The sequence below is a fragment of the Podarcis liolepis genome, assembly GCF_965112155.1.
Source record: "Podarcis liolepis genome assembly, chromosome: 5".
Classification (NCBI taxonomy): Eukaryota; Metazoa; Chordata; class Lepidosauria; order Squamata; family Lacertidae; genus Podarcis; species Podarcis liolepis.
In genome coordinates this window covers 28,319,688-28,335,199 of record NC_139556.1, presented here as the reverse complement: position 1 = coordinate 28,335,199, position 15,512 = coordinate 28,319,688, and positions in this window count along the sequence as shown.

The window sequence follows — 15,512 nt, the reverse complement described above, 5'->3', positions numbered from 1 at the left end:
AGCAGTTCGAAAGCACCCTTAAGTGCAAGTAGATAAATAGGTAGCGCTTTATAGAGGGAAGGTAAACGGCGTTTCCGTGTGCTGCGCTGGTGCAGGCTCACCAGAGCAGCTTTGTCACGCTGGCCACGTGACCCAGAAGTGTCCTCGGACGGCGCCGGCTCCCGGCCTCTAGAGTGAGATGAGCGCACAAATATATATATAACATGGGTTGTATGTATAACCTGCAATTACTTTCACTGTAACAATCCCTCCTATTCTCAAATGATGCCTTCTCATTTATTTTAATATTGTTTTGCATCAGAGAGCCAGCATATTGGTACTTATCTCCTCTGCTCACTAGTCTCAGCAAAGCCTTTGGAGACTTGGTTCCTGTTGTCTTCATTTTTTATTTATTTATTGGACTTCTTGTTTATATGATGAATAAATTCAACAAGTCCCCAATAGGGGAGGAGAGAATCTTGAGAAATTATGGCTTAGCATACATGGATAGAATGAATGATTTTCAAAATTGTGTTTGCAAATCATGGTGATAGATCTACCATGCTTGGGGCTGCAGGTCATCAAGGCAGCTCATCTGGTTACGAATTCAGCCTGTTGTACTTAGCTGGCTTACCATTGGGTGTCACTGTTTATCCTCTCAGAAAGTTTTCGCCTGCAATCTTTAGCATCGTAACATGCAGGAAATCACCTTGTCAAACTCACTGCCCTGAGATGTGGATTTTAGGCACTCTGAAAGAGATTGGTCCATATAGCCTAGATCGTGGTATTCTGTGAGCAAATGGGAGGAGAAAACCCCCAAGAAATGCCATTGTAGGACAAAACCAAACTGAAGTTAAGCCAAGTATATCCAAATATTTCTTTTGTGAGCGAGACAAATTCCTGCTATATAGAGGAATCTGACAGCCCAGCTGATAGCTTGTGAGTCATGAAGTCTATTTAAAGCTCCATTGGCTGAAAGATCACAATGGTGCCGGCTGCAGTGCCATTTATTTTATTTCAGAGAATTTATAAACTGCTTAATCCAGGGATACCTAAATGGCATACATAGTACCAAAAACCCCACCCTTAAGTTTCTGGAATGAGGATATCACTGAGGATTGATATCACTGCATTTCCTTACTAATGTTTGGAAAACAAGGCCCGACAGAGGTTTTTAGGTAAGTCCATAGAATCTGAAATGTGGTTTCATATCATTTCTACCTGTTACTGTAGTTTGATATATTGTTTGTTGTTTTCTTTTGTTTCAGTGCTGTATCTTTTTCTGAGAACTCTCTCTCTCTCTCTCTCTCTCTCTCTCTGGGTGTGTGTGTGTGTGTGTGTGTGTGTGTGTGTGTGTGTAAACTGCCTTGAATTGTGGAACAGATGGCATGAATATTAAAATGGCGGTCTTTGGAGAATCATGGATAAAGCCATATACCCTTACCGATGAAGGTACAATCCTGCCTTATACTGAGTCAAATCATTGCTACTTCACACCCACTACTGTCTTTTCTGACAGGCAGTGGCCCTGCAAGGTGTTAGGAAAATGTCTTTTCCAGGTTACTGTTGATTAATTTTGAAGGGAGGGGGAGACACCTGCTGGACTTTGCTATTATACATGGAATATGATTTATGTGAGAACGCACAACAGAACATCAATGAAAAAGGTCTTTTTTCAGTTCCTAGACACAATCTGAAGCTCGATACTCCTTTAGTTTCATTCATATTTGACCTTTGGGGAAATGTCCCCTTGATCTGATATGCCTCACTTGCTGTGATTTAGCATCTTGTAAATGGTGGCAGGATGTCTTGTATTCTTTTGACCATGTTGTCATGTTAAACTGATCAGTTGGCACAGCCGTTACTGCAGCCTTAGCGCAGCTGTAGAGGTTGGCTGCATCATGTCATTGATTCAGTCATTTAACTGAATGCTCACACATAAAACAGAGAGGGCTTCACATCTGGAGTTTAGCCACTTTAATTAGATAAGGGATGATGAGCATCTAACTCACTCTGAATATTGACAACTACAGCAACAGATAGTCTTTTATAGTAGCTTGTTTATGATGCATGATTCTAAACAGAATGTTTAGAGTTGCCAACAAGCTGCAATACAGTGGTACCTTGGGTTACATACGCTTCAGGTTACATATGCTTCAGGTTACAGACTCCACTAACCCAGAAATATTACCTCGGGTTAAGAACTTTGCTTCAGGATGAGAACAGAAATCGTGCTCCGGAGGCGCAGCGGCAGCAGGAGGCCCCATTAGCTGAAGTGGTGCTTCAGGTTAAGAACAGTTTCAGGTCAAGAACAGACCTCCAGAGTGAATTAAGTTCTTAACCCGAGGTACCACTGTACAACAATTATTTTTTTTTAAATGCAGCATTTGATGGATTCAGGGTTTTCAGATTTGTTTTGGAAGCCCAGTTGAAATTACTGGATGCCAAAAAGAGGTCTGAAAAATGGATTGTATTGATTGGGTGGACAAATCCTAACTCTAACCTGAATTGATACAAGGGACTTTCCTTTGTTCCAAAATCAGGGATTAGGGAGCAATTGGTCCCCCAGATGTTCCTGAGCTCCATCTTCCATTGGCACCAGCCAGCATGGACAATGGTCAGAGAGGTTGTATGTTGTAGTCTAATAGGATCTGGAGGGCCAGCCATACATTTATCCGTGGAATACCATGAATTTATGTTAAAGCTCACTTTCCTTGACCAACTGCTACTGGTCCATGTTCCATCTTTCTTGCATGACCCTGCAGGTACAAGGAAAGTTCTCTGCAAAAGTCTTCTGCAAATTAAGTGGGAAAAAGCAACAACGTGTGATTTCTATAGTGAGCTACTGAAGGCAGGGAACTTCATTTTCACCTGGTTTGGAACCAGCTTTTTGATTATAGATGGCTTTATGGCATTATCTATCATTAAGGGCATGGTAAGAATGTCATTCTTATGTCAAGAATGTTTCTTATGTATCCATTTGTTTTGGCCTGAGACAAATGGGTACAACGTATTGCAACAAAACATCTGCTGTTTGTGAAGGGCTGAGTATTTCTTAACATCTGCCTAAGTAGGCTATGCGATGAAAAATGCAGCCAGCTTTGTTTACATTTTGAATGCAAACTAGTTACTTCCACAGCAATCCCTGCAGTTTCAAGCTGTCTAATTTACTAATCAGCATACGTTATGTACGGTTGTGTAAACTGAGGGGTTAAATTAGTAGACATGGTATGTGTACTGTAAACATAGTAATCAAAATGTGCAAATTAAGAAGCTTACATATCATATTTAATTAGGACAGCACTGATGATCACTCAGTATGATAGTCTCGAAATCTGTAGCTGTCACACACAAGACAGGTTCAAGGGAGGTTGCTCTTCGAAGGTCCCTAGAGTTGGGGGATGGTGACCAGGCATATCTTTTCATAAGGGAGTTCTTCAGGGGTCAGGCTTGCAACCATCAATGAGGAGCCAAGTGGGTGATCAAGAAAGGCCAATAAACTCATTGTTTGTTTAATTAAAGCACTTTGATCCTCCTCTTTTGCCTAAATGGCTCCCAGAGCAGCTTGCAAGATTAGTAGTAACTCAGTCTGGGGCCCCACCATCTAAGTGACATGACACGAAAGGAAAAAGGGATGGGGAAGCGGGGAGGAAGAGGTGGGAAAGCAAGCTCAGGCACCGGTTCTTAAAGTGACTGTTCCTATAACAACTAGCTGAGATGGAAACAGTTCAGGTTGCCTGATGTTCGGTGATGTTTGAGGGAGGGCCAAAGGCAGCAAATCTCTTAGCAGAGGAAGTGGTGTACCCCTGCTTCACTTCTCTCCCTCTGCTCTGCAGCTAATGAAACTAGAAAGAGCCAGTAGAGGCTGATTCTGCAAAGTCAGGTGGAACTGGGAGATGAGCATGGTTGGGAGTACCCGAGAGACGACAAATCAGAATCTGGGATGGGGAACAAGGCTTGGGAAGAAAGAGGTGTGGGTTTAGAAGAACGTTTGGAAGCATGAGCAGGTGGTTCTGCACTGCACCAATAAAGGATGCAGAAAAGAAGTCAGTAAGATATATTGACTGTGAACTATGGAGCCAAGATGAGCTGAAGGAAGGTAAATGGTTGTTGTTGTTGTAGTAGTTTGGAGTTATTTGATCCCAGAGCTTGGTCCCAGAATTTAGGCACCCTGCTACCAGAGGGTCTATCACTGGTGGGCATATTTGAGATGTTCAAAGAGATACTGTGGTAACTGTGGCCCTCCATTCCTCTCTATATACAGACTTCGCCACAGGTCTCCAATGTGGCTGGAATGACGAGCCCATAAAGAGATGCAGCCCTGCTCCGTGGGGTTGAATATTTTCTTCCTTCATTGCTAAACTTTCTATGCTTCTAACTTACACAGCCTTCTGGTGGGCAGATCTAATGCCTGGAGGGCCACACCACAAATTCTGAAGCTCAGTGCCAGGTATATTCTAGAGCTGACCTACAGAATGGTCCTGTTTGGCTAGCCTATGGTTGACAGTCTTTCTGGGAACAGTCAACCATTTCTGACATCCTTGATGGTATTTGCAGTGAGTGCTGAAATTCTAGAAGATGTAAGCTTTGGAGGAATGAGTTTCTGTGTGGCAGTTAAGGAAATGTGCACCAAACTGACGATTAAACTTTTTTTCTGGGAAACATTTTGAAGGAAATATATTTCCTTCAAACTCTTTCCTTCCTCAACTCTTTGGCAGACTTGTTACCAAAACCCATAGAAGAAGTTTGCTCAGTTAGAATCTTCCCCATCATATTGTGCCTCTTTACCTCTCCTTAGCACAAAACAAAGATGTCTATTTTCTACTCGGTCGATACGTATCAGCTGCAGTCTTTTCCTATGTTTCCGGGAAGGGCTAATATGAGAGTTCTTTGGGGGTGATTTTCAACACTTCATGGACTCATTTTAACAGAGTTGCCGCCTTTATCGATTTTAAGTTTTCACTTCACCCTCCTGCTGCAGAAATGGAGTTAAGCCCCCCTGTGCCAAATAATTGGTTTCTATCCATGTATTTTTTTCAGACTAGCTTTAAATGGCTAGGTGGTTGGGGGGGGGGAATGTCATTAGAAAATCCCCAAACCCAGCAGGGCCTTACTTTCCTAAATTTCTAGGACTGGTTTGGTAATGAAGGCCTCAGATACAACCTCCCTCCAGCTCCTTATTTCAGCAGGGAAGCAAGAACAGTGGTGAGAAAGCAAACTGCAAACACATCAGCTGAGGGATGTTCAAAGAGCTCCATTTTCTGAGCATTTGGCAAGCGTTTGTGTGAGTGGCAGGGGCAAGAATTTGAAGCTTGACAATGGGAGCACCCCTGCTTGAATGCTTGCAAGCAGAACTAAGATGGCCAAACCTACTGCTGCTTTTTCCTTGATTCTGTTTGCATGCATCCCACCCCTGCCTGCTCCTAGCGATACAGGTGGAGGGAAGAGAAATTCACAGCCTGCTTTTTAATTCAAACCTTTTTAAATTGCACCAGTTGTCTTAGTCTTGTCCTTGTAGAACTCAGCAGGGAGGAGAAGATAAGGAATTGCAAAAAAGTGTGTAAAAATTAGGGAAAACTGCATATAATATTAGTCATGCATGCAAAAATGCACATTTATTTTCATGCACTCCCCCCCAAAACTGATGTGGAAATGGGGTGAACTCTTCCCTAGATTGGAAAAGGAGCCACAATAAATTTAATTACCCATTCCTACCTCTAACCTCTTTTCTTTCCCGCAAGCAACCCTGCCAGTTACCCGAAGGAAAGAGAAAGGGAGGCAGTGGCAGATGTGAAGTGCTGTTTTCCTGCCCTAAGGAGTTGTGTACATATAGGGTGCCCCATGTGATTGGGAACCCTGCCTGACCACAGTTCCCAGTGGCATTTGTCCATAAAGCTTAATGTGGAAACATGGGGTGTGAGCAGAGAGAGTTGGGGACCAGCAACAGAAGCAAAGCAAGTTGTTGTTGTTGTTGTTGTTGTTGTTGTTGTTGTTGTTGTTGTTGATTTTGATTATTATTATTATTATTATTATTATTATTATTATTATTACCCTGCGGCTTCCAACAGAATATTAAAATACAACAGTCTAATAAACATTAAAAGCTTCCCTAAACAGGGCTGCCTTCAGATGTCTTCTAAAAGTTGACATGGTCCCACTCCCCGCCTTATTCAGTGAATGAGCTGGGGTTTGTGTGAATACAACTTAGGGGCCAGTCTAATTTATCCCAGTTGGGTAGTGGTGAAGATAACACTAGAATTGCCACTGAATTTCTGCCCAAAGGGAAATGTGCAGTGCTTGAACACCCCAAATAGCACTCAATTCTACATGTGGAGAGTGAACTCATTCTCTGAGTGCTGGTCTTTATGCAGCCAAAATGACAGCATCCACACACAATATGAGGATATTCAGGGGAGGGGGCAGGAGAACCTCAAGGCTTGCAGAAGTACAAGACATGTTTAGGGGGGGGGGAGCCCTACAGGGGTGTGTGGACCAGCTCAACGAACATGCCCAGCGGTTACAGAACAGACTGACTGACTTTTGAGAAAACTGGAGGAGGGTGGAATGAATGGAGTACCCTGGAAAGGAGGGGTGCCAACTTGAATAAAATATGGGGGAGGGCAGGTAAGTCCTACCCTGCACAATAAGTCACATGGCATGGTGCATAGCAATACCCATCAACTATGGGGGAGCCTGGCACCACTTTAGCTAATGGGGCCTCCTGCTGCTGCTGCTCCGCCGGACCATGATTTCTGTTTTCATCCTGAAGCAAAGTTGTTAACCCGAGGTAGTATTTCTGGGTTAGCAGAGTCTGTAACCTGAAGCGTATGTAACCCGAGGTACCACTGTACTCCGCATTGCAATGTGTCGTTTGAGCTACCCTTTGTCTAGAAAGGCTTCAGATCTGCTTCTAGAAAAGAAAGGGCATTTGTGGTGACAAATGACCCATCCTAAGCTTCCCTGTGCACCTCCATTTCCCCCGAAGTTTCCACTGACCTTTGCAGAGCTGTTAAACTCTCTGGTCTGGAGAAGTCACTGGAAGTGCATCTACGATGTTGGACGAGCCGTTTGTTGTGGTTGGATCAGCACTCTGCTGTCCAGGTTAGCTGAGTTCCCAGCTCCAGTTTGAGCACTCCTGTTTGCCTCACTTCTTTCTCTCTTGCTCAGTCTCACTCTTTTTTTCCTGCTCAGCTGCTACTGCCTACGGCAACAATAACAACAGCAGGTGTTCTTGGATGGCTCACAGCTGAGCCCTTCACTTTGCCAAGCAGAGATGCTAGGACAGATTTCACGCTGCTCCTAGTGGCATCCAGAGGAAAGGATCCATTTTGGTATCCATATATATATATATATATATATATATATATATATATATATATATCTATATCTATATCTATATCTATATTCTCTCTCTCTCTCTCTCTCTCTCTCTCTCTCTCTCTCTCACACACACACACACACACACACACACACACCACACATGTATGGGCCAAATAACAAGGGAAAGTGGGCTGCCTCAGGAGTATCTCCACTCTCCTGCAATTCAAAGTATGATGCCAAGATTCCCTCAGTCAGATTGCTCCCCAAGCTCTGTATTTTCCTATATAATAGCTCTATGTTTCTCTAAGTCAATGGGCATTAAGTGAGGCTGTCAAAAATGTTGCCTTTTTTATCAGACTTCCTGTGTTTGCCACTCTGAGATATAGGTAATTCGATTTTTTAAAAACAACAACAACCACCCTGTTCATTTACTCAGAAATAAGCCAAAATGCTTGCAATTGAGGGGTGGAGTCTTGGATTTGTAATTTGGATGTCTTTAAAAAAAAAAATTCATAGAGGCAGTGGCATAGGAAGCGGGTGAGGAGGGTGTTGTCTGCCCCGGGTGTCATTACTGAGGGGGGTGACAAAATGGCAGCTCCCGGGCTGCTTTCTGGCGGGGGGTGGGGAGCTGCACTGCTTTGCCGGTGGCCTTCCCTCCTTCCCCCTTCATTTGGACAGCTCGGGCAAGGCTTGGGAGGCTCCCCCCCCCCAGGAAGCAGCCTGGGAGCGCAGGGCAATGGTGCACCGCTCAGTTGCAACTCCCAAGCCTCCCCCGACCTGTCAAAACATCAGGAAGAGCTTTCTGGCAGGCAGAGCTGTTTGACAGTGGAAAGAACTCCCTCAGGAGAAGGTGGCCTCTCCTTCCTTGGAGGTCTTAAACAGAGGCTGGATGGCCATCAGTCAGGGATGGCCTAGTTGAGGTTCCTGCATTGCCCCAGGGGTCTGGCTAGATGACCCTCAGGGGTGCCTTCCAACTCTACAATTCTCTGGTGCAGGTTTGTGCAGATTTTTAGGTACCAGCTGGATGCAAGGGGTGCATAGGATTGCAGCCAATCTTATGCACTGTCAGCTCGGGAATAAGTCCCGTTGATCATGATGAGACTCACAGGCAGGTTCCACATAATATCTGTACTGCATTGTTTAGTGTGGCAGCACCTGCACTTTGGAATTCCCAACCTAGTGCCTTTGCTATACTCTTTTCAAGCACCTGCTAAAAGCATTCTTGTTTAGGCAAGCATGCCCAGATGCTTGGGAAGTTGAAGTAATTTTAATCTATTTTAATATTTTAGCTTTTGTATGTTTTAAAGTAGGTTTGTTAATTTTTCTGGATTTTACTGCTGCTGTTTTTGTTTTGTTTTGGTAAACCACTTTGCAGGTTGTTTTTTAAAATAAATTTTATTAAATAAACAAGCAATAAATATAAATAAAATAACACAAGCCAAAACACAATCCATCCTGTAGATTTAAGTATCTGTCTACAATAGCCTATTTTTTATCAGAGGCCCAGAATCCACATTCCTTTGTAAGAGAATATGAAATAAAGTCAAACCATTTTTGCAGGCAAAAAATAAAATAAAAATCAAGAAATTTTCCACACCGGGTACCACCTGACCTTGCTACGCCACTGCATAGAAGACACCTTCTAGTAGAGAACTGCACTCAGTAAAGTAGGACACTTGGCCATACTCTTGCTTGCTGCTTCATGCCTCCCTCTGCTGTAGCTTAGTGAGAATTTTTAAAAAAGGTTTCTTATGCACCAAGTTTATAATACAGTGGACCCATAACTGTCTTTCGAGAGCATTTGAAAAACTTTTTATTTGGGGCCATAAGTTATGGGGTTGAGGGTCCCCCAAGTTGTCCTTGTTTCATTAATCAGTTGACTCTAATTGACAGACAGTGGTATAATGGTTAATAAATCTTCCGGCAGAGGAGAGAAGAAATAATGATTGAGCCACGTGGAATAAATTAGCTGTCACAGGAGCTGCACTTCTATCAGCAGGTTTTGGTAACATTATCACATCCTTATTATCTAGGTTATGCTTCTCACAGCTGCAAACACTACAGGATAGGATTATAAAGACCCTCCAATTATATTCTTGGCTTACAATGCAATGATTCTGTTTTTGGCTCTTTTCTTTTTGTTCCACATGTTTATTGGGTAAAACGAATTACAGGACAATGCCTATAATTTTTGCAAATGCCAGGGAAGTTATCAAAGAGAGATGGCACCAAGTCAGAAGTAGCATCTGGGATGAAAACTGTATCCTCGCGGTGCGTGCGTTTTAAAAATACTTATTGTTCCAGAGCTAATGCTAAATTGTAAAGGATCTAACAGTGAAACCCTGTGTATGTTTAGTGTAGGTAAGTCCCACTGAATTCCCTGGGTTTACTCCTAGGTGAGTAGACATGCTCTAATAAGTGTGGGGAGGATTGTTGCTTAAGATGGACTCTATGAGTATACAGTTGGGAAATATAGTAAAGGTAAAGGTAAAGGGACCCCTGACCATTAGGTCCAGTTGTGGCCGACTCTGGAGTTGCGGCACTAATCTCACTTTATTGGCCAAGGGAGCTGGTGTACAGCTTCTGGGTCATGGGCCAGCATGACTATGCCGCTTCTGGTGAACCAGTGCATGGAAATGCTGTTTACCTTCCCACCGGAGTGGTACCTATTTATCTACTTGCACTTTGATGTGCTTTTGAACTGCTAGGTTGGCAGGAGCAGGGACCGAGCAATGGGAGCTCACCCCATCGCGGGGATTCGAACTGCTGACCTTCTGATCGGCAAGTCCTAGGCTCTGTGGTTTAACCCACGGCGCCACCCCCGTCTCGGGAAATATAGTAGTATCCAACTAAATAGTTCCATTAGTGCAAGAATGCTTTGCTGTACAATGGGATTCCTCACCCTCTCCTCATGCACCCACTGTGCACCCTGTAAATCTGCACTGGAGGATTGAAGAAAACCCAGGAAAAAATTAGGGGTCACATACAGAAAGGAAATGGCAGGGACAGATTTCTAATTTCACATATTTGCTTATATAATCAGAATTGACCGTGACTGACTAGGGAAGAGATTTGGGGGTTATGGTGGATAGCTCAATAAAAACGCTGAACCGGTATATGGCAGTGTATTCTATGTTAGGGATCATTAGAAAAGGGATCAAAAGTAAAACAGCCAATTTCATGTCACTATACAAAGCTAAGGTGCAAACTAACCTGGAAAACTGTTTTTGCATTTGGTCACCTCACCTCAAAACAGTGTTGTAGAGCTGGCAAAGATTCAGAAAATGGCAACTGAAGCGACCAAAGGGCTGGAGCAAATCCCCTATGAGACAAAGCTGCAACTTTGGGGTTGTTGTTTTAGTTCAGAGAAAAGGCAATGGGGTGGGGGATGATACAGGTGTATAAACTATGCCTATTGTAGAGAAAGTGGAAATATATTTTTTCTCCCTCTTTCATCATGCCAGAACTCAGCGTCATTCAATGAAGGTGGATGTTGGAAGATGCAGGACAGGCGAAAGGAAGTACATCACATTGTGCTTAGTTAGTGATGGTCACTGATTGAAACATCTTTAAAATGGGATTATACAAACTCACGGAGAATAAGGCAATCAATGGAGACCAGCAGAAAATCAAATGCGTAAAGCAGTTGAATCTGTCAGGTTCTGGGATCCAGCAGATACTTCATCTCTCCTGCCATGTGAAGAAAATAGGAGACCACGTGGATGCCTCACTGCTAATACAGGATATGTTAAAAATGGGTTTAAACTTACCAGATTTCTGTGCTCATGTGTCTTTACTTGGTAAGGCAACCATGATAAGAGATTAATGTTTTCATCCTTGAAACACAACTCGCCTTCTGCCTAGTTTTGTCACCCTGGGCTCTTTTGGGAGGGAGGATGGGAAATAATTAAACTAATTAATTAATAGTTTTGAAAATGGTCACCATGAGGTAACATACAGAAATGTATTGAACTGCTCAAGAAGGGCACCAGCCCTTTATGCAACCCAGTCTTTTCTTTGTAGCTGTATGCTACAAAGTCATTCAAAAGGGCTTAATCTTTCCCTTTTCACACAATCCTTGCAGCTGGATTAGAAAACAGCCCATATGCAACAGCAGCCAGTGGGGATGCCCAAAGACACCAAATGGTATTAAACTCTGTTGGATTTCGCCACCTATGTCACCACCTTTGGGAGGCAAGGAGAAATTGCTTTGGTAACTCTACCCTTTCTCCTTTGGCTTTATCCACATAGCTCTGCCTCTCCACTATGGGGGTTTGGAGAAAACGCCTTCATAAGTGAATTCTTCTCTGCTGTCTTGCCAGCCCCACAGTGGTGCCCGCTGTTACTGAAAGCTTGCATTTTTGACTTGCTGTTTTTCAAAGTTTTCAGTTATATGAAGAAAACTGAAGGACATGGCAGCTTTTGGGTTTAGTTGCTTTGGGTTTGTTTGTTTGTTGCTTGGTTTGTTTGTTTCTTTCATAGCAATGCCTTGATGCCTTAGAGAAACAGTAAGTGTCCAGTCTGTTGTATGCTACAGATTGATTTGCTGTCCAACAAAAAGACAGGTTATCTGACTGCAGCCAGGGATGGATCATTCCTGTTTTATGTCCGTTCCACATACGTCCAATAAAAGGTCTGCTTCATTCCATTTTCTGTGGATTTTTTAAAATGCACAAAATAACACACAAACTGTTATGTACTGAGTTGAATAGGATCCAAAATGCAGCGGTCTGATTGGTCCTAGAGCAATAGGATTCAGAATGCAGCAGTCTGATTGGTCCTAGAACAATGCAGCAGTATGATTGGTCTGCAGGAGCCACCCAATCCGGCTCCAGATGGAAGTGAATCCACAACCTGATTGGCCTACAGGAGAATTCCGGAATTAGCCAATCACATGCAGCCCATTGTGTAAATAATGTACCGTATTTTTTGCTCTATAAGACTCACTTTTTCCCTCCTAAAAAGTAAGGGGAAATGTGTGTGCGTCTTATGGAGCGAATGCAGGCTGCACAACTATCACAGAAGCCAGAACAGCAAGAGGGATTGCTGCTTTCACTGTGCAGTGATCCCTCTTGCTGTTCTGGCTTCTGAGATTCAGCATATTTTTTTTCTTGTTTTCCTCCTCCAAAAACTAGGTGCGTCTTGTGGTCTGGTGCTTCTTATAGAGTGAAAAATACGGTATATAAAGCAGATACTTTGAGGGGACTTTCATTCCTCCTCATCACTATGAGCTGAATAAAGAGCATGAAATCCACTCTCGACTCTGAGTATATTTCACACACACACACACACACACACACACACACACACACACTTTTTTGCACACATTGTAAGATTCCAAGAAGCATAACATGCAATCGTTGCCTTCCTCTGTGAATAGCTACTTTGGAGTCTTTAATTATATAATTAATTTCGTTCTTGCAACAATGCCATTCACACATGAAACAGTCTTTTGAATGACTGCCTTAGGAGTGCCAGAGTCAGCACAGTGATCTGCTTAGCATTAGCCCTCATCTTGCTGAGGACAAACTCAGGCCACCGCAGGAAATTAAACAGCCTGGAGGATTTCTCTCCCCTCCTGCCTGTCCCTCCTAGGAACCTCGAAAATGCCACTCATTTTTCTAATAATGCCCAGAGAATGCAATGATGAATGAAGACTCCTGAAAAACAAAGGGTAACTCAAAGCAGCACAGCTCGGCCTACATTTGAAGCAATTTAGAAATGGAGATTAAAGGTCAAGCTTTCTACCAGGAAAATTGGATTCAAAGTGGAATGGTAAGGCCCTGCAGATGAGTGTGAATTAATTAAGGTTTTGATAACTTGTTAGCAAACACTTTTAGAAGAATGGGGAAAGTTGTTGTGGAGCTCTGAAAATGCAAGAGTTTGGATTCCACCCCCTGCTCAAAGTTTAAACCAGGCATAGGCATACTCGGCCCTCTGGATGTTTTGGGCCTACAACTCCCATGATCCCTAGCTAAGAGGACCAGTGGTCAGGGATGATGGGAATTGTAGTCTTGAAATATCTGGAGGGATGAGTTTGCCTATGCCTGGTTTAAACAATCTCCTGTGCAACAGTTAATTGGATTTTGTAATAGACAAGAGGCATCTGCAAACTATTTTTGTTTGTTTGTTCCAGAAACATGACAAAATCATTTGCAGCAGTCAAAGTGTCATTGGGTAGAAGTCAGAGAAGGGTAGGTGTGACATAGACCTAGTTCACAGATACAGATTATTGGATGTTGGGTTATTGTTTGCTGGATGACTGGATCTGGATGTGTGGGCTCTTTCCAATGAAAAATATTGCTTGTGGGAACCCCAAAGTCCAATCCCTGTTTAGAACCTCGGTGATAGCCCATTCACAAATGTATGCCATCATCACTTCAAGCTGCAATTATCCTACATGGGTAAATCAGGCTGGTATCCCACTGAGGAAATTGTTGGAAATGTTCAAGTATGGGTATGGCATTTGAATGTTGCCTCCACAATTTGCTCTCTAAATTTCTCCAGTTGATTCACTCCCCCCCCCACCTTTTCATTCTGTGAAAGCTAATATTCTGCTTGTGGGAGAGGGGGAGTGAATGTGAAGATGAATTACAAATCGTTCAAAGTTCCAACTCAAAATGAACTCGATTCCTCTTTAGTTCATCCAGAAATTATGGGAACTGCTTTCAGATGTGTTTAACTTCATTCAGTTTATATAGTTCATTCAATGAGTGCTCACTGGAAGGACAGATTGTGAAGCTGAGGCTCCAATACTTTGGCCACCTCAAGAGAAGAGAAGACTCCCTGGAAAAGACCCTGATGTTGGGAAAGATGGAGGGCACAAGGAGAAGGGGACGACAGAGGACAAGATGGCTGGACAGTGTTCTCGGAGCTACCAGCATGGGTTTGACCAAACTGCGGGAGGCAGTGGAGGACAGGAGTGCCTGGCGTGCTCTGGTCCATGGGGTCACGAAGAGTCGGACACGACTAAACGACTAAACAACAACAGTTCATTCCAAGCACTGGTGCTCTCATATCCAACATATATGTTAGTGGAGAATAGACAAAGAAGTCCTGCATTTGACTTTAAAAGAATAATCTTCTTAAAAATGAAGAGAATGATAAGAAGGGGAAAGTCAAGAGGCAACTTCTCTTCAAAATGTCTGGGGGTTATTGAAAACTTAAATAATAGAAGCGCGGCTGGAATGTATACTGAATGTACATTCACAGTTCAAGAATATGTCAATATAGTTACTAAGAAGTCAGAAGCAAGAAGGCTTTCTTTGGAAAATGGTAGTCTTGCCAAAATGATGAGAACAACCCCCGACTGTCAAACTTTCGTAAAAGAAATGCAACAAATGGTGCAGAATGGAACAACAACAAGAAGAAACTGAGGAGCATATTGCTTTAAAAAAGAAAGAAAAAGAGTAACTATTAAATATACAAGAAGCATAAAATTGGCTGGGGTGGTGGTGGCTGGACAGCAAAGGAGCAAAAAGTGAGATTTAAATAAGGATATAGAGATTGCAAAGAAGCCAAATGAATTATTTGCATCTGTCTTTACTGTGGAAGATACAAAACAGAAGAATTGGGCCTCATTGTCCAATTAAAAATTAACAAATCACCAAGTCCAGATGCCTGTAAAAGGCTAAATCTTGCTGAAAAAAATCAGCATGATTTATGCAAAGGAAGTTCTGTTTCGTTAACCTTTTGAAGTTCTTTCAGAATGTCAACAAGCCTGTGGAGAGGGGTGATCTTGGAGACATTTTTTTACATGGACTTTCCAAAAGATTTTGACAGATTTCCTCACCAATAGCTTCTGAGGAAACTTAGTGGTCCTGAGAGAAGAAATGAATTCCTCTTATGGATTGGTACCTGGTTAACAAATAGTCAGCAGAGGGCAGGAATATTTATCACGCGAGGTATATAAGGATCACTCGCTACCCCTGCAGTGAGATGTTTTGACACCTGTGCTTTGTAACTTGTTCATATATGATCCAGAGTCAGGAATAACCAAGTTTTCTGATACCAAATTATTCAGGGTAGCAAAAAGGAGATTGTGAACACCTTCGAAAGGATTTCCCTAAGGTGGATGAGTGTGTATTAAAATGGCAAATGTGGTTTAATATAAATGTGAAAAAAGATACATATAAGGGCAAAATATCCTAATGCTACATACATTGATGAGGTCTGAGCTGACCGTAACTGGTCAGGAAAATGAGCTTTGAAGC